The 22,073-nt window shown below is 36.5% G+C and overlaps 1 protein-coding gene and 1 long non-coding RNA gene across 3 annotated transcripts in view; one reads left to right on the forward strand and one right to left on the reverse strand.

Annotated features, from left to right (window-relative positions):
• LOC139975202 (peripheral plasma membrane protein CASK-like) overlaps positions 1 to 22,073 on the forward strand; it is a 116,260-nt gene that overhangs the window by 2,614 nt on the left and 91,573 nt on the right. The window lies entirely within an intron of this gene.
• On the reverse strand, positions 17,546 to 20,012 carry LOC139975190 (uncharacterized). The gene is made up of 2 exons (XR_011795682.1): positions 19,335 to 20,012; positions 17,546 to 18,828 (listed from the first exon to the last, which is right to left on the reverse strand). It is a non-coding gene; the product is annotated as an uncharacterized lncRNA (long non-coding RNA).

The following is a 22,073-nucleotide window of genomic DNA, read 5'->3' on the forward strand; positions in this document are numbered from 1 at the left end:
CCTTCTATTGCACTTGATGACTCTGGTATATAAGGTCACGGTCACTGTCATAATTTCTTCCTAAATTTGCAATAACACAGGATTCATGTTTACATACTTATATACAGTACAAGTACAGACTTAGTTTTAACTTCGAAAGCTTCAGTGGAAATTTTGCATCGAGAGGGGGAACCTTGTTGAATTCATCAGCATCTGTGTGGCAGTGAGATATGTGAGTTTTGTGTACATATATACTGCAAGGTAAGCTCTTAATACTGTGGTAATTGGTCAGAAGAAGGGTCACAAAGAAGGTGTAAGATTGTAAGTAGGTAATAGTACAGTAGTTAAATAGCAGTAAGAGGTAGTGAGGTGAAACCCACGTGGTCACGCTTCGGTTATTCTGGATTGAGGGAGGAATCCAGGTTTAGCAAACAAAGATACAATTGACAGTCCTCTGATTTCTGTTTATCCTTGGACAAACCTTTAAAAAGTTGAAAAACAGAAAGCAAGAAAGAAAAGTTTTGTTGTGTAGTAACAATACTCTAGCTTTCAGTGAAGGGAGACAGTGGAAGGTGGTGGTGAATAAGGAATTTGTTATTTGCAGGACGCTGTTGTACCATAATCAAGCAGTCAGTTTGTCATATTGAGAGCAGACCGGTACAGTATTTATGTAGATGCATAGAAGTAGAAAGACTATTTCAGATTACAGTAGTACAATGCTAGCAAGTTACTTTCATTAAATACTGTAGTGCTTCAAACCTTAGTAGTTGGTACTTTAGCATTCTACATGGCCTACCCACTGTACAGGTAGGGTGGTACAGTACTGTATATATGGCATGCTAGGATAGGGACAGGGCTTGGGAGAGGCCTGGCAACAAATCTGGCACCAGAAAAGTTGGTCGTACCGTAGTTGTTATATTTAAGTATGGTTTGAACTCCATTCATGAGTATCACCCAGCTGACTGAAGAGAAATGGGGATTAGCAGATTGCGAGAATGTGCTTTTGAAGTGAACTTATGTTGATACACACATAAACTATAGAGAGACTAGACAAAGAATTGTTCTTAAAAGGATTGTCTGGTGGCCCAAAGAAGTTACCTTAAAAAATAGTAAATAATTTTCCAAACATGTTGATAAAGTATGAGAACGCTAATGTTGCGTTTGACAGAGAAACGATTTTTTAATCGTTATGGATAGACATTTCAAATATGATTTGAACAGTACAATACGTGACGTCAGCTCTGCCATAGCAGATTGCGTCATAACCCACCCTCCGCACAGTACCTATACGGTAATCACAACAAAAACAGCGTTTGTATACAGATAAATTTCTTCCTTAATTTCCGGTGAAATTTCTAAAAAATTAGATATGTTTTCAAAAACTCCTTAAGCCGCCATGTACTTGATCGGTGGTTCCGTGGTCTTTGTGTAACACAAGGTAAATTTTAACAGCAGACTCTGAGTTGTTCAGGCTATACATCGCGCTATCCAGCTCCAACGCGAAAAATGTTCGCATGTAGGCTATACTCAAACGTTGACAATCGGACAGTTCTGCGAAGCCTAAGCTTCTCAGTGCTACATTCTGCACTGTCAACGATTCGATCAATTTCTTCAATAATTTCCGGTGAAATTTCTTATAAATTAGATATGATTTAAAAAACTCCTTAAGCCGCCATATATGTAGTAGATCGGTGGTTTCGTGGTCTTTGTGTAACACAAGATAAGTTTTAACAGCAGGCTCTTCGTTGTTTATACATCGCGGTAATCCAGCTCCAGCGCGAAGAATGTTCGCGTGTATAGGCTACTCTAACGTTTACAATCGGACAGTTCTGCGATGACATCGATTCCGCCAAGTTTCATCTTTCGGTTTAACGAATACTTTACAAGTTTCTTTTTACTGTTAATTTGATCCGTGAATTTTATTTCAGCGATTTCGAAGAACAGTTAATGAACTGTGGTTTGAGTGTGAGTGTACTACAGTATGTGTAACGCTATACAAGTACACCAACTGAGCATCGTAGTATATACGTTCGCGAGTATGTACGTTATATAAATGAGGCAATCCAATGTGCTTACACGTGAGTTTATTTGCTGCGGAATTGGGAGTGCTAACTTCAAGTCGCCTGTTTTGCCTATCTGCAAGCACTACGTCAATCACCATATTGAAGCGTTCGAACAAACGGTACTTTTGGTGAGAAACTGGTGAATTGGAAAACCAGATTTCTACAAGAAGAAAACGTCGAATGGGGACAATTTTTACATGGTTAGAAAGAGAAAAATAATAGCTACAAGGACAATGTATCAAAATTTTCCACCAGACAATTCCTTTAAAGTGCAATACTTTTGTGTAATGCAACATAGGCATATATATAGTGTTAACAAATGAACATACAGCCCTGTATTAATGTCAGATTCTCTCAAATTTATTTATCCAACTCTCTTGATAAAGATGTTGAATATGCATTTGCACAGCAAAAGTCATGCTTTGGTTGGTTCATGTGGTTCAAGCTGGTGCAGATGGAAAAAAGAGTGTTTATTGGTCATAGTGTACTAGAAGGTGTTGGGCTAGACCAGCATTTAGAATCGTTAACTAAAGTTTTATGAATAGTACCACAGTATTATATGTCTCATGGCCGCACCTGCATTACAGTACAGTACAGTCTTGCACTTGAAATGCTATCAATTTTAATCAATTCCAAATCAAGATACACAGTGCTGTAGATGAAATATAAACATCAGTCAGAACTCTTGAAATCTTGGAAATACTATTTGCAGCAACCAAAAGGACAGTTGCACAGTTTCTTACAGGCTGGCACAAAAACACATGACTTCAATTATTTGATACATTACAGTATAACAGTGTTGCTTGTACAGTACCATGTTTTGTATACATGTACAGTAGAACCATGGAGCTATTACCGAACTGAGCACTTTCCTTGTGATTAAAAAAATACACACATACATAACGTCTGATGTTACTTCTAGGTTAAATTTCCACATGGGACTTTCAAGCTAGTGCTACAATTTCTCATTTGGATCAATAATACCGTACAAGTACAGTATCATGCCTGTGTCGTATAGCCATTGGGTGTGCAACCCAACTGAAAGGTAACAGATAAAAATTCATCACTTGTCTCTTAGCTATAATTACATACCTGGACATACTTATTAGTTTATAAAAGTATCTTATATTCTGATTTAAATCTTTACTTAGAACCTCAACATCATCTGTGACCACATGTTGGGTGATCATTAGCATTTTGCAGTATAGTACAGTACTACAGGTCCCAAACCTGATTTGCTAGAACTTCAATGCATGATAAAACTATACTGTGTGTGAATGGCAAAGCAGGGGGTTCAAAGGTCGTTAGAGATTATGAGGCAAAGTATGTCAATAGACACGGTAAGATTAATAAGTACTTAGTCACTAAAAGTAGACAAAATGTAACTTATTGACAGATGTAATTTTCACACAGACTACAATACATCTAGCCATGACTGTGGTAAATTTATTGGAGCAGTCTGAGTTGATTTTGTTTGTGAAATTATGAATTTTCTTTATTATCAATGCTGAAATTTCATAACAATGGAATTCTATCAACTTGACATCTGAAGCAATTTCCTTATTGTATGCTATTCATGCTAAATTTTAAAGATAACAAATAGAAGTGTCTGGGGGATAATCTTTTTTACAGTCAACCACGATCATTAATTAATTGCTCGAATATTAAATTTCATCTGGTGAAAAGATCTACAGATCTATGGTGTCTTAGTTTGATGAAAAGATTGTCTTGTAATCTAATGTACTGTGGAAAAACACCCTGTTAGCTTTCTCTCTTAAATCTGTTAGAAATTGGCAGCCGAATGCAGAAAGGCTGCACTGAAGTCTGAAGACTGCCTCGTACATTCGGTAGGGTGCAGTCGACGAAAATGTTTTAATATTTAATACTTGCAAAGCTTTGTTTTGTCCATCACTCCGTCCCCTTCTGCCTCTTCCAATCTGCGTTATACACCTGCACCTCAATCCATGCAAGTATAATCCGGAGTATTAAAGACAAAAATGTTGTATGATTAAGAAAGGCTTGCGGCATGTTATAGTTTTATGCCGCAGAAATGGTCGGGTCATTACATGTATTGTACAGCATGTATGGCAACTGCAGCACTGTGCATACAATACATGTACAGATACTATAAATATAGAAAGTGTGTACACATTGAAGAGTGGTACTAGTCATGCACAGTTTGATGTGAACTGTATATCAACAAACAAATCACCACCTAAATTATCCAAACGTTAAGTTTAAATTGTTGATGATGCTGACAAGCTCGGCGATTTTGACGACAGTACTGTGCGTACAGTACATTACACTGTACTGTGGTCTATGTGTGCTGCTGATGTATGATGAAGAACACACATGTTAATTAGTTATCACCCCATTGCTTAATTGTATAGTATTATACAGTACTGTAGGTCATTTTCAAGTACACACTTTGTGTATTTAAATTAATTATTTATTGTTTATTAATATAGCCCTCTTTAATAGTAAATTATAGTACATGCCACTTGCATGCATACAGTAGTTTACAGGGGAGAGCTATTGTACCATTCAGTTCAGGGATATGTATGCAAATGTGGTAAAGTCTGATTATAATTAAAAGATTCCTGTAAATAATTTAATTTCCTTTCAAAATTCATGATATTGCAATACTAGCAATACTGTAGAAAGGTTATGCCAAGGCTGAAAAATGATAAAACGAAAACAAAAAATTTAAAAAGGAGAAAATTCACTGCAATTTACAAGCACATGCGTTGTACTGTCAGTACTTTTACTGCTGATACATGCTGAATGTCACTTTCTTTGTGTTTTGAACTTTCCAACAAGTTTCAATAAATTGCGGCATTTGACATGACTGATTTGACTGAAAATTCCAGAATGTTTTGCATACAGTACAAGTAGAATTGTGTGTATAGTTTCTGACTATTGGATTCATGGCAGAGACTATACAGTTTACTGTAAGGTTTAGTATGCCTGGAGAGTATCGTGGGGTTGAGTTGTAACTTTACGACATTCTAACTCAGGGTTGGAATATATTGTTAACTATCCCCAACCTGGTGTCTATGAAATTCACAGTGAAAAAAAATAAAATTATATAGAAACTAAAATTTAAGAAGAAATAATAATATGTAGGAAAGTATGTATAGTCTGAGGTGGTTAAAAAATTGGAAAGAAAAGAGGATATAAAAATGATAAATGCTAATATCCTTGTCAATGTCAAACTCAGAAATGTATTTGGAGTACTCACTAGAGCTTGTCTGCATTGCAAACAGTAGCAGGAAATCATAGATAAGTAGTTACCAAAACTACTCACTCAAAATTCAGCAAGATTTTCCAATCCTGCTGAGACCAAATGATAGATTTGGAAGGAATAGAGAGAGTGGGCTGAGCCAGGCATGTGGTAAACAGGGTGCACTGTGCTTAAATGTTACCAAGTTAGTAAGTCAGGTAGAGGGAAGTGCATAAGTTGACTGGAGACAGGTAAGTACCGTGGGTCGTAAATCCACGGTCCAGTAACTTTTGGGAAACTTCCGTGTACGAACATTGTCACATATAATATCTACTGTACAGTATGCATTGGACTGTTCAAATAACCGTATATACTGTATATAGCACACGTATCTGGTACTTTTCAAATCTGTTTATCGAAGAGAGACAAGTATCGTCATTTGTATACCAAATACCAAGCCAGTATGTTTTGTAATATCTGTGGCATTTTTCTGCAGAATTTTATAAAGTTCTTGGAAGTAATTTGTGTATTTTGTTGTGCAATATAAACTGTACATGCACTTTACTGTTCCCAATAAACCCCTGTGTGTAGTACCAGTTCTGATATTGTACAGCAGCATGTCTTATATACAGTATTGATAAGTCCCCACACCAAACGTACGTACAGTACTGCTTGCTTTTAAACTCCATCTCATCATTTTACTACTTGGAATTATTGCACGCTTCTTGTATCTTTCGAGGAGATAAAAACCATCCTTCCACACTGAATGAAAGTATTTACAGTCGTGTAACTACAGTAGTGCTGTGCAACACTGGTCGAGTACTACTTCTGATTTTGACTCAAGTTTTATAATAACCGGTTGAAGTATCAGCATATGTATACACTGTACTGTACTGTACAGGTAGATGACTAATGATGATGTGAAATTTATCATCTGTATGTCATCTCACTACCGGTGAAAATTATTCCTCGGCAAGTTTAATGTAATGAATTTCTTTAAACCTAGTGGTCTGGGCTAATGAGAAGCTATGATTCACCCATCTACTGTAGATAAGTTTTAGAGGCATTTATCACGTTTCGAAAGGGCATTCGGTATGTATATATGTATGCTGTGCAGGAATACAGCATACTATAGTTTACTTAACAGTATTGAATGAATGATTTTCAGGAAAATAAAATGCATAAGTAGTTCATATAAATATCGAAAATTTGCCAAAAACATTTAGTTCTAGATATAAAGTAAGTCAGTAAATTTTATAAATTTGTTTATGTTTCAGTGTGTAGTATACTGTACTTTTCTGTACTGTTTTTCTGAATTTCATATAAACAGTAGGTATGGCATGAATTACCAGAAGTATTAATTGCCTGTTTACTGCACAGTAAGTTAAATTGTAGGGTGGTACGATTAGTGTGTTCGAAACAGTTTAGGGTGGTAAATAATAATAAAGTGAGTCCATTTTCATTTTAAATATGTAATTATCATTGTTTGGCTGAATTTGTTCTGATCGTCGTGAAACATTTGAAATTTTTGTTGTCAAGCACTCGAAAGCAATATCATGTACAAGATGACGTTTATCAATGGCAAGACGTTCTTTTTTATTTTTTTTTTTGATTTAGTAACTGAATGTTAAATCACTTGAGTAGTTGAGACTAAATTGGACAGGTACATTCAATATTAAAATATAAGAATATTCGTATAAATTAAAAAAGGAAAAAAATCTAAGATAGAGCCTACCTTGTATATCATTCACACTTCACAATCTTATTTTGGGGAATACAGTTGTTCTAGGTTACTAGGGTATTGTTAAATAAACGCAATCAACCATATGTACCTGATTTTAGTTTTGCTGTTCTATGGTATGGTCAAAGATACACTTCTGTGTGTTTAGAAGGGGTGCAAAAACTTCTTCAAACACTAAATTATGCTATTGCGTAGAGACCAAGTGATATATTGTTCATAGCAAGTACAAATTAATAATGTTCCTTTTTTTTCTTTCAAAAATTGTACAGTTCATGCACATGGTAATTAGTATATAATATAGACAGTATACACTGATGTTTCAACTTTAATGGCACTTCTTGTAAGTTATAATAAATAGATATCAATAGAAGGAACTCAACAGTACAGTATGTGGACAGTATGCTTAGAATTAGACAAATCTAGTATTTAACTCTTGAAATTGCAAATGCTTAAAGTCCATCTACCAGCTAAAAATCAAGTTACAGCACATATCGATTACTACTGTACAGGTGTATGGCAATAGTCCAATAATATTTGCTGATAATGAGCAGTAATGTATATGCGCATACATTACAGTAGGTGTGGAAACCACGCCATTCCTCTGACTGTTGATCGTTAACCGACTTAACCGTTTGTTTATATGTTCTTGATGTCCACTTGCTGGTGATGTTTTTCAACTGTCAATTGGTTAAACCCACTGGCATTTAGCCAGTAAACATATCAGCCCAAATTTGGAGGCCTGTTACCACTGGAATTTTCAACCCCAGTATTTTTTTCTTCTTCTTCTGGTATTTCATATATAGTATTAGTTCCTGAATGTTCCTCTTAGCACCAGACTGCATAGCAGAGTCGCAGTACTACTGTATACATGTACTGTATATATACTGTACAATCAATTACTATTACACTTTATAGTCTAGTACACCTACTCATTGATGTTTAATTAAGTCCTGTTATATGTAGTTTCATACAGTTTATTATTATAGAGTGCATTCTACTGTATTGTAGGTACTGTAGGAACCAAGCTATTAATCATGTTTGAAATAGTATTACTTTGACTACCGTAAATAATAACATAAATTGCCCTTATGATAATTTATAATAAAAAAAGCAAAATGTCTGTAATTCATCTTTTCTCATTGCTTTTCTCAATGACACCGGCAGGGATTATGGATGACAGTTGAATGTCCCAAGGGTATTAACTGATTGATGAAATCTTGCTGCGAGTTGGAAAATGTGGTATCTAAGCCTTTCAGGGAGAGATTGAATCCATGATCCAAGTATTGTGAACTAGCAAGAAAGAGAAATTTCTGCCTCTGTATGTACAGTATAATACTGTACATGCACACACAGTACACAATAGCTGCTTAGTTAATGAAACACTCCTCTTAAGGCCATCGTATTAATTGCAGGATTAAAGAGCTCTTCGATTTTATTCATGTTTAAGGATGACTTTGATGGACAGAAATTACAGTCGTGAATGTCAGAAATGAAAGAAAATGTAATCAGATGAGATCACGTTTTGATCGCTTTACTTAATTCTTCACTAAACCTTTATACATACAAACGTTCAGTAATGGGTAGATTAGGAGGGAAGAGTGCAGTGACACAGAGAGTCATTGGGGGTGCAGTGCAAAGAGTGTTACCAGTTTGTAGGCTAGGTAGATCGGAGTGAATACATACAGGAGACAGTAAAAAACCCAAACCAGGTTTCAAGATATTAGCCTTGAATTTCCAACTCTTTGAATCCAATTTGGTGCTGATGTTGACTCCTGAATCCAGGCCTGTTTGTTTATGTTATTAATTCACTGTGTAACTGTACCAGAAAAAGTCTTATAATGTTAAAGTATGATACATACTAACAATAAGTTCATTTAATTTGACTGGTCAAGTCCTCCCCATTCAAATATTTGACTTTAAAATGTTGAACAATTTCCAAATATTCTTTTTACATGTTATTGCTTTAGTGGGGAAAAATTCCCATGCTAATTTTAGCTTCATTGAGTGACAAAAGCACAGGATGGTGTGTATATCTGATCATTTGCAAGTTTATTATGAGGTAAAACAGTACTTGTTAAGGTTTGTCAAATTGCCGATCAAATGCCAAGATTTGCTTTACAAATTGCTTTAGTCAAATTAATATTAGTAAAAGTTTGAACATCTGAAGAAGTAATGCTGCAGTGGCGTATAGGCTATATGTAGGTGGTGATTCCATGTACCGGGGAGTTCTACTGAACAAAATACATCTTGCATTAATACATACATAGTAGTTGACAATGTAGCACCCTACAGAGTTAATAGCCTTGGGTGTAACTGCAGTAGTGAAATGGGTGGGAATTTGTGTTGACTAAATTCATCACTTGGTAGCTGTTTCTGCTGAATTTATTATTTGACCTGTAGTGACCCCCTCCACACAAATTGTGTGGTCTGTGAAAATACTGGGCTCTGTGATGTAAGCAACAACCGGTACAGGCTGGGGTACCTACAGTACTGTACAGTACTGCACTGTACGGTAAAGCACAGTACTATACTGTACAGTACAGAAGTTGCCAAATAATGGGCTTGGTAATCTGCTGAATAGGAAGCTCAGTGTTCAAGAGCATGGCATGGGTTGGATGAATGAAGGGACATCATCTATGAAGCAAAACATTTAATTGCAAGAGTAGTACTTTATTTCTTAATTATTTAAAATATACCATTTGAAGACTGCAGATAAACACAATGGTGAAATACAGACGAAAGCGAGAAAAAACACGATAAAGTTAAATGGAAGATACACAGTCCTTGTAGTTTGTTGTTTATACCATTTTCACTTTTATTTTCTACACAAGTTTACTGTACAGTCTTGATCGTACTGATAAGAGATCTTAAGATATGCTCCTGTGGGTAGTTTATTTATACTGCTGCAGACTCATAAGCTTCTGGAATTGATGTTTAACACGGGTCGCTTGCGTCATAATGCAATTTGTATTCCTGGTGCAGATGTACACGGGCAGTTTGGCAGAAATCATCACTATGCAGCGAGTGGTTAAAATCCGGAGGAGTTGGAATTATACCCTGGAGCGTTATTGCATAAAAACTGGACTATAAATAGACGGGCCAAAACAAATTCATGCATTCCCTTCAGTGGTGGCTTGGGGATCCGTTTCTCGGTATTTTGCCTCAAGGCAAAGCAACATCTTTGCACATGGTTCTAACTTCTTATCTCATCTATGGAGCTTCTTTCCACATATGTAGCCCCAGTGTTCAATTTGTGGAGCCAACTACATTATTCATGGTGGGAACATGACTGGTCATAAATATTCCGTGCTTAAATAGTGAAATAAAGTCTACAAAAGGGGCTCCACTGGGATTATGTGGGAGGCAATTAGAAGGGGCACACACTGTATTCTGTTTACTCCAAGCTTAATGGTGAAAAAAGTCAACAAAATAGATATATACTAAAATAAAAAGTCAAGAACACCTGAATTTATAAAGAGAAAGAAGTATAAAGCCTATTAGTAGTACTTCTGAACAGGAAGCTGCTTCAGTATATCATAATAGCAGCTTCCACGGACGCCGAAGGTGGCAGATATTACATTACACTCATCTTCTAATTTTAAAATATCAAGTAAATGTTGAAATATTTTCAGCCGGTGTAAATATGTAATAAATACGCCAATATGCGTAAGTGACCTTCTTGACAAACTGTCGAGAACCCGAATGGGATCGTAATTTATTAGCTGCTCGTTTAAACCTTCCTTTGGTCGCAAAAAGAATTGCCATTTTGAAGGCTGTCTTAGCTTGATCAATTCAAGTCATATTACGGTCAAGTTTACGAACGAAATGCAAATTAGGTTCTTTATTAAAGGTTGCATACTGTACATGTGCATGGGGGAAAAAGTTATAGTTAGCTGGCATGTGTAGTAGTATACACAACTAGTTGGGGATATCAGGCCTCGACAAATTTTTTTAAAACTACTCGCCAAAACGTTAAATTTACTCGCCATTTTTTCTCACAAAGTGTTTGTGTGATATAAGCCTAGGTAGTATGGCCTAACTTAGGATGTCGCGGTTTAGTGTTACTGTTAGTTATTTACAGCAAAAACGATCTATTTAAATTGTGCTTTGTCAAAAGTGTTTAAAACATGATATTCATGTGTTACCCATGTTTGAGTGGTCGTGACGCATGTATGCAAGGTTGTTAAGGTTAAGTTTGTAGTTTTCCAGTTTAGTTACACCTATCGTGCATCATTTAGTCGATTAGTATCAAATTAGTTTCGAGCTGGTGAACAGAGCTGTTCCTTAGGACCTACTTGTAACAGTGCACTCGATAATTCTACTGTGATGTGTAACATTAGGCAATAGGCCTTTGTTGATTGGCTCACAAGTTAATAGTAAGCCTATCGTATAAAGGCAGTGAGCGAAAGAGCCACTCGCCAAAATGTCGAGCGTAATGCATTTTTTGTTGCCAGTTGCAAATTCTTGTCGCCATTGGCCAGTTGGCGACCGTATTTGTCGAGGCCTGGTGAATATACTTGAAGACGAGTGCCTTGTGTGTATATATTCGGTAAATTGATTGTCCTGGATTGGACAATTTCCGAGATAGTTTTGGCTCTCGGACAAGAACGTTTACGTCGTCTCCAAGCCCTTAGCTGGAAAAACCTTTTCAAATTGTTTTTAAATTGTTCCTGCCCGATACAAATCGTCTGACGTTACAATGCCATGAGGAGGAGGTTAGTTGGAAAATAGTTTAAATAATAAATGAGTTTTCATGTGCCCAAGCGCAGTTGACTCTGTCAGCGAGCAAACCTGGCAAGTACACAAACTTGGTGTCATGTACTGTACAGTACTACAGTGGTCTATGAGTGAGGAACGAAAGTGTGAGAACCGAATCTGTAATGATGGTCTCGTGTGAAATCAAGTCATCAGGGAGAAACCAATAACCATATATTGAGGGTGCACAAAGTAACAAAGAAGTGACAAAGAAATATTGTTTTTTTTGTTTGTTTTTTTCACTGAATTTATCAATTTCTGTGTATTACAGTTTAATGAAGATTCTTCTTTACATTAATTTCAATCGAACTCTCTTACGTGTCTAAACTGTATACAGTATGCTCTCTAAGGACCTAGCGTACATGATTTTACAGTTAAATTCTGTCCCTCCTCCCCCATCCTCCTCTGTCCCATCCTCCTCTCCCTCCTCCTCTCCCTCCTCTTCCCCTCCTCCTCTAATTGACCACTTCCATTTTCTTCCAATTGTACCAAAATTTTGCAAAATATGACTACAGTACTGTACATTAAAAAGAGAAAAAGAGAGGGTACAATCTGTTGGAGACTTTTCACATGGAATCTCGATGATGCTTTCACCCCGCATTGGTTGCTTGAATTTCAGTCCTCGATAATTGTCTGTGGACATGTAGTCAAAAGAATTGACACTGTAGTAGGTGACTGGAATCGAAAATGGCGAGAAAATGAGAGGAAACCTGAGATGAACGAGTTAAGCACTCCCTGATCATTAGCTAAGGCTTTCTTGATTGGAAAAGTCAACTGTGGCTTCTTATGCCATACAGTAGATCCTAAATGTTTGCTTCGTTCGGTATCTGATTAAATTTCTTGATTTTTTTTTATATATATTTTATTCAAATCTTTGCCTTCTGTAGTGCTGCAGTTGCATAACGTTGATAAACGTAACAGTATCAACACTCAAAGTAATTGGTTATTGAATGGAGAAATTTCATTTCACCTGGATTGGCCACTTATGGAAATTAGATTTTGAGGATTTTAATGTCAGCCTGATTGAAGAAAGTCATCAAAGTCACAGTTACTTGGCCTTGGGGCAATAATAAGGTGGGACGGGACGTGGGAGGGGCAATGGAGGTTTCTGGAGGTTTTTGGAGTCTTTGATGTGATATTTTCCTTTCCGGAATAAGGCATCACTTTTGGTTAAAAATTAAGAAGCTCAGTTTCTGTGAATACACACCCTACTGTACATGAATTCTACAATAAGTGGAAGCAGTACAGCTGGAAACAGACATGTACTGTACACAGTATGGAGTTGTTGCCTCAACTTTACTATTAAGCCAATGCTGCTTACAGATGTTACTGCCCAATATTAAAGTAGGTGAAAGACATAACTGGATCTGAACTTGACCTAGGATCAATGCATGTGGTTTACGATGATCCCTGTAGTTGCCATCATTGTGCAATGCTAAGTATTAAAGATTTGTTGGTAGACATTCTAGGAGAGTGCACAATTTGCAGAGATGAGACTTGTATGAAGAAAGGCATTCATGAGCTAATCCCTGTGCTAATCCCTGTTCCCTATACATCGACTTGTGCATTTGTATCGTGTTACCCTTGATGCGCATCGCCGGTACATTCACAACTGGAACAGAAGCTGCCCAAAGGGCATCGTGCAAAAATTGGTCGGTGGCATCAAGGAATCCTCATCAAACAATAGAGATAATCTCAGAAGACCAGCACTGGTGTTGATTGTGTGAAACTGCAGTCTGTATACCGATTGTGTGTAACTACATAGCACAATAGCTTTGATCCTCAGCATGCAGCCTTGCTGCAGGATGCTGTAGCCAGGCTGCAGGTTGTTGCAGCCTCAGCACCCTACTTTTATGACAATTCCTGTACTGTATATTATTATCATATTATTATGTAATACGTTCAGGGTATCGCACTTGTTTTTACTTCAGGATCTGATCAAAATGATGAATGTGACTTTATTCTACTGTATATCTCATCTGCAATATGGAACAGTACTCAATGCATCGAGTTCCAATATACTACACCACTCAACAACAGTATTTTTCATCATCGTTAAACTCTCTGCACAAAATTAGAATACAATTTTTATCATTTCACGTGTGTGTGTCGATTTTTGTCGTGAAATGCAGTATTTCTCAATATATACAAGAAGGTCTCTACTACAGTAGTATTATTTTGGGCTGTTAAAACATCCTTCTGTAATATTAAACAGTCATTACTAACAATCTGCTGATTTCCAGTTGAATGGTTCTCTTCTAAACAAACATGTTCATGTGTTTCACGAAAACGGTTTCAAATGATATAAACATTCAAAGATATTATTAAAAGTGAAGCTTTTGACTAGCCTCTGGGGAAAACATTCGTCCAATAACAGCAGAGGTTTATATTTTATGTTGCCCATCTAACTAATGTGATGCTTTTAGTATTGTGGTATTTATAGCGGCTTGCAAGTTCAACATTCAGTCAATTGTTCATTTCCCATTGTGTGTACATATACATGTTGTGTGTTGTAGTGTAACAATTTGAAAGTTTAAATTATTGTCTGCAATGTTGTCAGTTGTTTAATTCACGAGTCTGCTGAAGATTTGGTTTGGTTTGGAAAGTACCACATACTCAGTTTGGATAATTTAGAGGTTCGGTCACCCTAAATATTAGTTAAATCGGCAATTTGTTTCACCAGTTGTCCAGTCAAATTTAATATGATGTATAATTTTGAAAATTTACAAAAGTAGCATTCAATAGGGCGGCGGTCACTTCAAAGCAAAATAATGTACAGCTAAGCAAATAGGTCATCTGAAAGGTGGTATTAAAGTTGTCTTAAGTTGTATTAAAGTTGCCCACCTTTAAACAAGTTTAGTTAAACACATGTTGGCTGAATACACTTCATGCACTGTATCCATGTGATCAGTGTCATGCGAAGGTCTGCATGCTGTGGTACAGTGTCTGCGATCATATGGGGTTTTCTTTTGTGATTTTGCTCGGTCAAGGGCTACAAAGATTGCCTATTTTAAAAGTCATTACCTTCAGGACATGTTTAGTTAAAGCAAAAGATGATATTAAGAATGCTTTTTCTTATAAAAATGTGTATGGAAATTGGAACTACCTTTGTACTACCTTCGTTCCTCCAATGTTCCGAGACAGTTGCTGTAAGTCTGTATACGTAGTACAATACAGTACTGTGCAATAAAGTACTGCATAGCTGCACAGGGTGAATTACAAAGCTCTTTGTGCAGAAGCATACTATAACATGGCTTTTGGAATAAGTCTTTTTCCTTCCTATATGAAACTGGGCATTTTCACATCCTCGATAAATACTAGGTCATTATCTATATAGGACACGCTGTGTTATTTGTTTATCTTATGATGATTACACTGTATGTACCGTATCTCTGTTGTTCTAATCCAAACTACCATGATATTAGTACTTACACTATACATTATAATTAGTATGCTGTGTCACGATAGGTGATCTGCTATTTCCATCTAGTCTCTGTTGAGCCTGTTCCACTGCAATTAAGGACCAAATAAGTGGAAGGTAATGAGATTAAAACCTTAAGAGAGAGAGAGAGTATTGACAGTGTGTGTAGCAACACTAGTACTGGATAAACCCTACAGTTTAACCAGCGTGATGAAAGTATCATCCCAAATAATGCCTCGGTGACGACAAAAGATTCCAACGAGATATGGGCTAGAGACAAGACGAGAAACTTACAGATGGAGGTTACCAATCAGCCTGGTTTTACAAATGAAATAAACAGAGCAATCAATTCTTTTTAATGTGGCTGAAATTATGCGGGGGAAGTCGATGTGTAAAGGGTAAACATTAGAAGTTATCAAGTTAATCCTCTTGGAGATCTGCTATCTGGGAGATGAGGTAAAATTGATCTCTTAGCCAGTCCATCATCGGGTAAATAATAAAGGTGTTTTTTTGTCACCTTGATGAAGATTGCCTTATTTTAAGTCATTATGCTAGTACCTCTACGGTAGTGCTGCAGATATTGATCCATATGTTCTGTGCTGTAGTGTGTACATTATGGAGGTAACTACTGGATCAGTGATGGTGGATATTGCTTGGAAAAGGAGTTTCGATGAGAGAAACAGGGACAAAAACAGGATTTTACAATGGAGGTAGGGCGGAAGGAATGGCCATGAGGTCGTTGAAGTTGACTAGCATGTTGTAGGGGGGCCTGGATGTCCTCGTCACCAGAAAAAGTTGAAAATTTTGAACATGCCATGGTGCATTCTGAAGCATTTTTAGGCCACAAAGAGTAAATAATAAGGTTTTCGGACAAGGTTTTGCTAATATCTACTTGTAATTTTTTTTGTGGGGTTGGAAGGAAGGTGGTGTACAATGTACAATACCCCCTCCCCCCTCCCCCACACACAGGCAAAGCCAGCTCGATCCATACCTTTATGTGCCCCCCTTAAGACAGAGGGTTCTGTCCCCCTTCGGTAGTTACAGGTTATTGATTTGATAGTTTACAAATGTATGGTACCTAGTCCCATGTCATGGTACATAAAAGTTTGAGGTATAAGTTGTCTGTGGATTTAGTTATATGTCTTAATAATCTGGTTAGTTTGTCCTCCCTCCATCTGGTTACATATTGTTAGTGTCATTTCCTTCGACAGTATTTCCACCATATGTCTCACTAGATATGTCTGTATTCTGCTCATAAAGTCTAAACATTGAGAGGTTCACAGGTGTTCAATATGTGATCCATATCAAGAGCCAGACGCATTTAATCGAAACAATTCATCAACCCAGAGTAAAAGAAGTAAAATGCATCCTATACTGTCTATCAAGAAGGAAATAGATGTTAGAAGCTGTTCTGATTGTGAACCTTCAGCTTTAAAGAAATTGTGACAGGTATGCATCTCCTGTGTCAAAAGGAGAATGTCCCTCGAGGGGTGTTGTCCGTTCCTTTCACCTCAACAGGATTTGACAAATTTAAGTCAGCCGTATGATGAATATGCATACTGTATGTATGTACGGATTAGTCCGTTGCCTGTACAGAGCGTGGTCGATCTGTACAAGAAAAAAGAGAAACCCACCAGAATGTGCTGTACATAGATCACATTATAGTGAAGATTCTAGCTCTGTACCATGGTTTGTAATATGAATATGTATGGAATCTCATTATAAGCACCAATCATAGTACAGTTGGTAGCTGTGTGTGTGTGAGTTATTTGTATAAGTGTGTACAAAATATGTGCTCACTTAGTGGAGTCATGAATATTCAGATTGCTCGGACCAATCTCACTAACGTGTGCAAATTTGCTTAAAAAACTTGATAACCAACCATTTTTTATCCCTGGTGAACGTTACACTGTCCGAAACTGTCCAGAACTTTGTGAGCCTTCAGCATAGTAGATTGCAAGACGTAGTGGGCATTGTCCTGGAATTGGGTTAGTGGGGGAGCTGTACTTAAATGTTACTAACTTTACTGTAGTAGGCTATTGTAAGTAGATTGGAGTGCATGTGTTAACCTGAGGAAGGTAAGTATCGCTATACCTAAATACCTAAAGCATATCTTTGGGAGTCCCAGCCAACAGTTTTTGTAAGGAAAATCAAGTGTGCTATATTTAATGCACTTATGATTCCATAGTCTGATATATGGAGATAACTCTCCTCTCTCATACAACACACAATTTTTTCCAGGTATAATGGGATGCTGTAATTCAATTGTTCAACGAAGCTCGTTGCAAAGCTCTACACTTCCGATTTTCGTTTGCCGAGTAACCTTATACTGGACTTTCAGAATTATGTTTATTATCAGTTCTGGGCAGGTCCAAGCTATTGTATCCCTAGAAGCCAAATTTCAAACTTTACTGAAACACCCTAAATGTGGTGTCATGTTAAAGCTGAATTATTGAAGTTTCAGATTTTCATAATTTTTTTGAATTTTTTTCCCTATTCAAACAATTACAGCCAGCTAATTTGCATAAACTCAAATTGCAGTGTGACGTACGGGACATTTGGAATCCTATTTCGCTGCCAGCAATATGAACTTATTGAATATAAGTTATGTGGGACATGATACACAGTTCCTTCCAATAAGTTTGACATATTATGTTTGGGGGTTCATTAATTAAATATGCTAATTAGCTAGTGTCCAAATACTGATGTCCCGTACGTCACAATTTTCAGCCTTTTTTTCAAGTTTTGATATGGAGGAACAATTTTTTTTTTTGTGATATTCTATAAAGTTCTAATTAAGAACATTGCTCAACAATTTCCATCCCCAAAAAATTGAAATAATATTCACTGCAAATCTAATTATCAAATTTAAAAATGTGACGTACGGGACAAAATGTGACGTACGGGACATAGTGTGGTGGAAACCCTGTATTTATACATAATAAACATGCATGGGCTCCAATGGGGACCTCTACTGGAAACCTTCCAACGCTTACAAGTTTATTTTGTTGAAAGCTGGTAGTTGCAACTTATAATCCCTGCATGCCTGAAGAGCACATCATGGCAGCAAATAAACTATTGACTGATGACCACCAACAGCCCGGGTGTTGTTTGACTATTGGGAAGTCAATTGTGCGTGTGGGGGATACAGAATCATCTACAATGCTATTCAACATTGACACTGAATGAGGACGACTTCAAGAATGTTGAGTTTGCATTTCGTAGGCCTATTGTGAAGTGTGACTATGATAATGTGCAACTATGTTCTTGTTTCCTGAACTTAGATAGTAGACATTGAGATTTTTAGTTACAAGTGTAGAGTTTCCCATTAGTGGGGAGTATGGTACAGTGTTGTACAGTATACTGTACATACCAAAACAGTTTTGCACCAAAACTTTGCATCTTGAATCATTTGTGGTCTAACAAAGCAAAAATTGATGTTCTGACTATTTGGTCTGGTAACCAGTATTAGGTCTTTAGAGTTTTCTTTGTTGTACTAGTTTCATAGATGGACATCACGTGGCATTACTGTGGACATTTTGGTATATTTTGAATGGGATGGATCATATTTCAACTTCAGGGTCAATAGTGGGGAGTATGATACAGTGTTGTACAGTATACATACCAAAACAGTTTTGCACCAAAACTTTGCATCTTGAATGATTTGTGGTCTAACAAAGCAAGAATTGATGTTATGACTATTTGGTCTGGTAACCAGTATTAGGTCTATAGAGTTTTCTTTGTTGTACTAGTTTAATAGATGGACATTACGTGGCATTACTGTGGACATTTTGGTATACTGTATTTTGAATGGGATGGATCATATTTCAACTTCAGGGTCATTAGTGGGGAGTATGGTACAGTGTTGTACAGTATATACCAAAACAGTTTTGCACCAAAACTTTGCATCTTGAATGATTTGTGGTCTAACAGAGCAAGAATTGATGTTATGACTATTTGGTCTGGTAACCAGTATTAGGTCTATAGAGTTTTCTTTGTTGTACTAGTTTCATAGATGGACATTACGTGGCATTACTGTGGACATTTTGGTATATTTTGAATGGGATGGATCATATTTCAACTTCAGGGTCATTAGTGGGGAGTATGGTACAGTGTTGTACAGTATATACCAAAACAGTTTTGCACCAAAACTTTGCATCTTGAATCATTTGTGGTCTAAAAAAGCTAGAATTGATGTTATGAGTACTTGATGTATGTGTAGAGTAGATTAATACTTTATGCATTCCATTTTTTATGTGGAATGATCTCACAAGTACAGTCACTGCTCTTTTCCGTATCCCAGAAAGAAGGAAATATGGCATGAAATTACCAATGACATTGTTCTGGCATATCCAAATTACTTTTTTTATGTAGAAATCAGCTTGTTATGGTATATTCAGGAATAAAAATATGAGTTTTCATAGTCAATTTGTATATGGACAAATTGTCCCGTACGTCACATGTCCCGTACGTCACAGGACAATTTTCATTTGTGTAAAAACTGTACTGGAATGGCTTCATATTTTTTTCTAATATGTTACAGCTTAGCCCTTGGAAGGTTAGGCTATTCACTAGTTATAACAGCTTGATCACTGCCCTCCTAATTTCAGAGCGGTTTCAGCTTTGTTCTTTAGTAAAAAAAACACAAAATTCTCTGGTCCCGTACGTCACACTGCACATTAATTAAGATGGGACCTAATTAAAGCAAGTGTAGGAAATCTTCATGAGTTTGTAATAAAGTAGCAGCAATAACAAATATAAAAACCTGAAAAAGTTTCTGGAAAATAGATTTTATATAACTTTTATACAAATTTAAGTCTCTGAAATGTCCCTTACGTCACAGTTCAAATAGCTTGGACCTGCCCTTCTTCGCTGTTGCACAATCCTGTTCTGTACACACGTTTGTGTATGTACAGAGAGCTCATAGCTCATATACAGTGCCACTGTATCTACATATATTTAACCTCCCAAGTTGTTGAGTGTTTGCTTCTGTTACCCAATTTGTTACTTTTATGTTATCTCATTAATTTGGAAGCATTAATGACTGGAGAACCCTCTTTAATTTTTGTAAATCTGCTTTCATCACAAGCTTTCAGGACTTTAGTAAAGCAGGCTATTTTTTTTTTTCCATTTGATCATCAAGTTAACTAAAAATTCTTTAAGGGGATTTTAGCATATCATTTAGCATCAAAACATTATGCTAGTATTTATTATTCCTTTTAGAAGGGGAAAAATCTCAGTTCAGAGATGAATCTGATTAAACTTTTCACTCTCCCTTAGTTCATGATATTCTTCAAAATAGACTCAGCAAATTAGTCACGTGTGTATTTGGGCAATCCATGTCACTTCAAATTGGTCTCCCAAACTGAACCTTGATTGCTAAGGAAACGGTTTAGATCTGAACTGGTTGATGAACCTAGATATTACAGACCACAACATGTAAATGATTTTGTTTACACACTCGTACAGGATGCTATTAAAAGGAAGTACTGTGCCTTATGGGCTTTGAAATTATGAGAGTGATAGATTGTCGTTTACAGATATACGAACCTTTATTGAGTCATTAATGCACGTTATCTAAATAGTCAATATCTGATACCATCTTCATATGCAGCCTATTCCTTTCACATTTTATGTCCTATTTTTCAAATGTCTCACCAATTTTCCTTCAAGCAAATAGAGCAAATCTCTTGTCTTTATGATCATTGTCGGTAATACACTGTAGCTTCAATTCTATTAGCTGGTTTCCCCCGGTAGCCTGTAGGTATGAAAAGTACATCATGGGTTATATACCGTATGATAACATACTGAAAATGTAGATACTGGAATGTAGATAATTAGATAAATGTATTGTTTGGTATGACCGGGAAGACATTGGATCTCTTTAATATCCGCAATGACTTAGTAGCAAAAACAAATAATAAGAAGTGCATGTTTTACTCCGTACAGTGGTAGATCAGGTGATTATGAAAAGTGCATCATGGGATATAACATACTGTACAGCTTGTTGTAATATGGCATGACCAAGAATAAGATGCCATTCGGTTGCAATCTGCTACGACTTTGTACTGTAGCTTAACCAATGTCATTAAAAGCAGAGCAAACAGTATAGTCAGGTGGGGTAAAAAAAAACAATTTACCTCAAGTTTGCTCTAAAAATTGATGAGTAAGAAGTATTTTTTCGGTTCCGATGTTCAAGTGTGTGGAGTGGGATTCTCTTAAAGAGAATCTAACAAAAATAACTTTTTTGTAACTGGAAAGTGTCGTGTTTGGCGAAAATTGTTTTTTTTTTACCCCCAAAATTTGCTTAATTTGGGGTAAAAAAAAACAATGCTGGGGTAAAAAAAAAAATGCTAGAAAACAGCTATTTTCTTCATGAATGTACCTTAAAATCGTGTTTGCATATAATTACATCTAAGTATGAGCTACTACCTTTACATGAAAAAGGAAAAAAATTGTAAAATTGTCTTAATTCTAAATTATGGATGACTCGTGTCATATGTCATGCTCAGCCATATTCATACTGTACAGTGTGTATATGATGCTACACAAATGTGGTGTAATATAGTAGAAACATTAGAGTAGAGCCAATTTCAGTTGCTTCTGCCCAATTATTTAACATTTTTGACACAACACAGACATGAAAACTATTTGCCTTACCTCTAAAATCAACATTATGGAAAAATTTATCCATTCGGGCAAAATAGGGAGTACATTGGAGGCGGAAAGTACTTGTTTTTTTTTACCCCATTCGCATCATTTTTTGGGGGTAAAAAAAACAAGGCCCCCCCATGAAGCGTGAATGAAGTTGGAGTAATTCTACCATGGGGGAGTGTAATACTGTATCACTAACTGCTATGCTGTAACTGCTGGAATAATCTCCACATCATA

The sequence above is a fragment of the Apostichopus japonicus genome, chromosome 10 (assembly GCF_037975245.1).
Source record: "Apostichopus japonicus isolate 1M-3 chromosome 10, ASM3797524v1, whole genome shotgun sequence".
Classification (NCBI taxonomy): Eukaryota; Metazoa; Echinodermata; class Holothuroidea; order Aspidochirotida; family Stichopodidae; genus Apostichopus; species Apostichopus japonicus.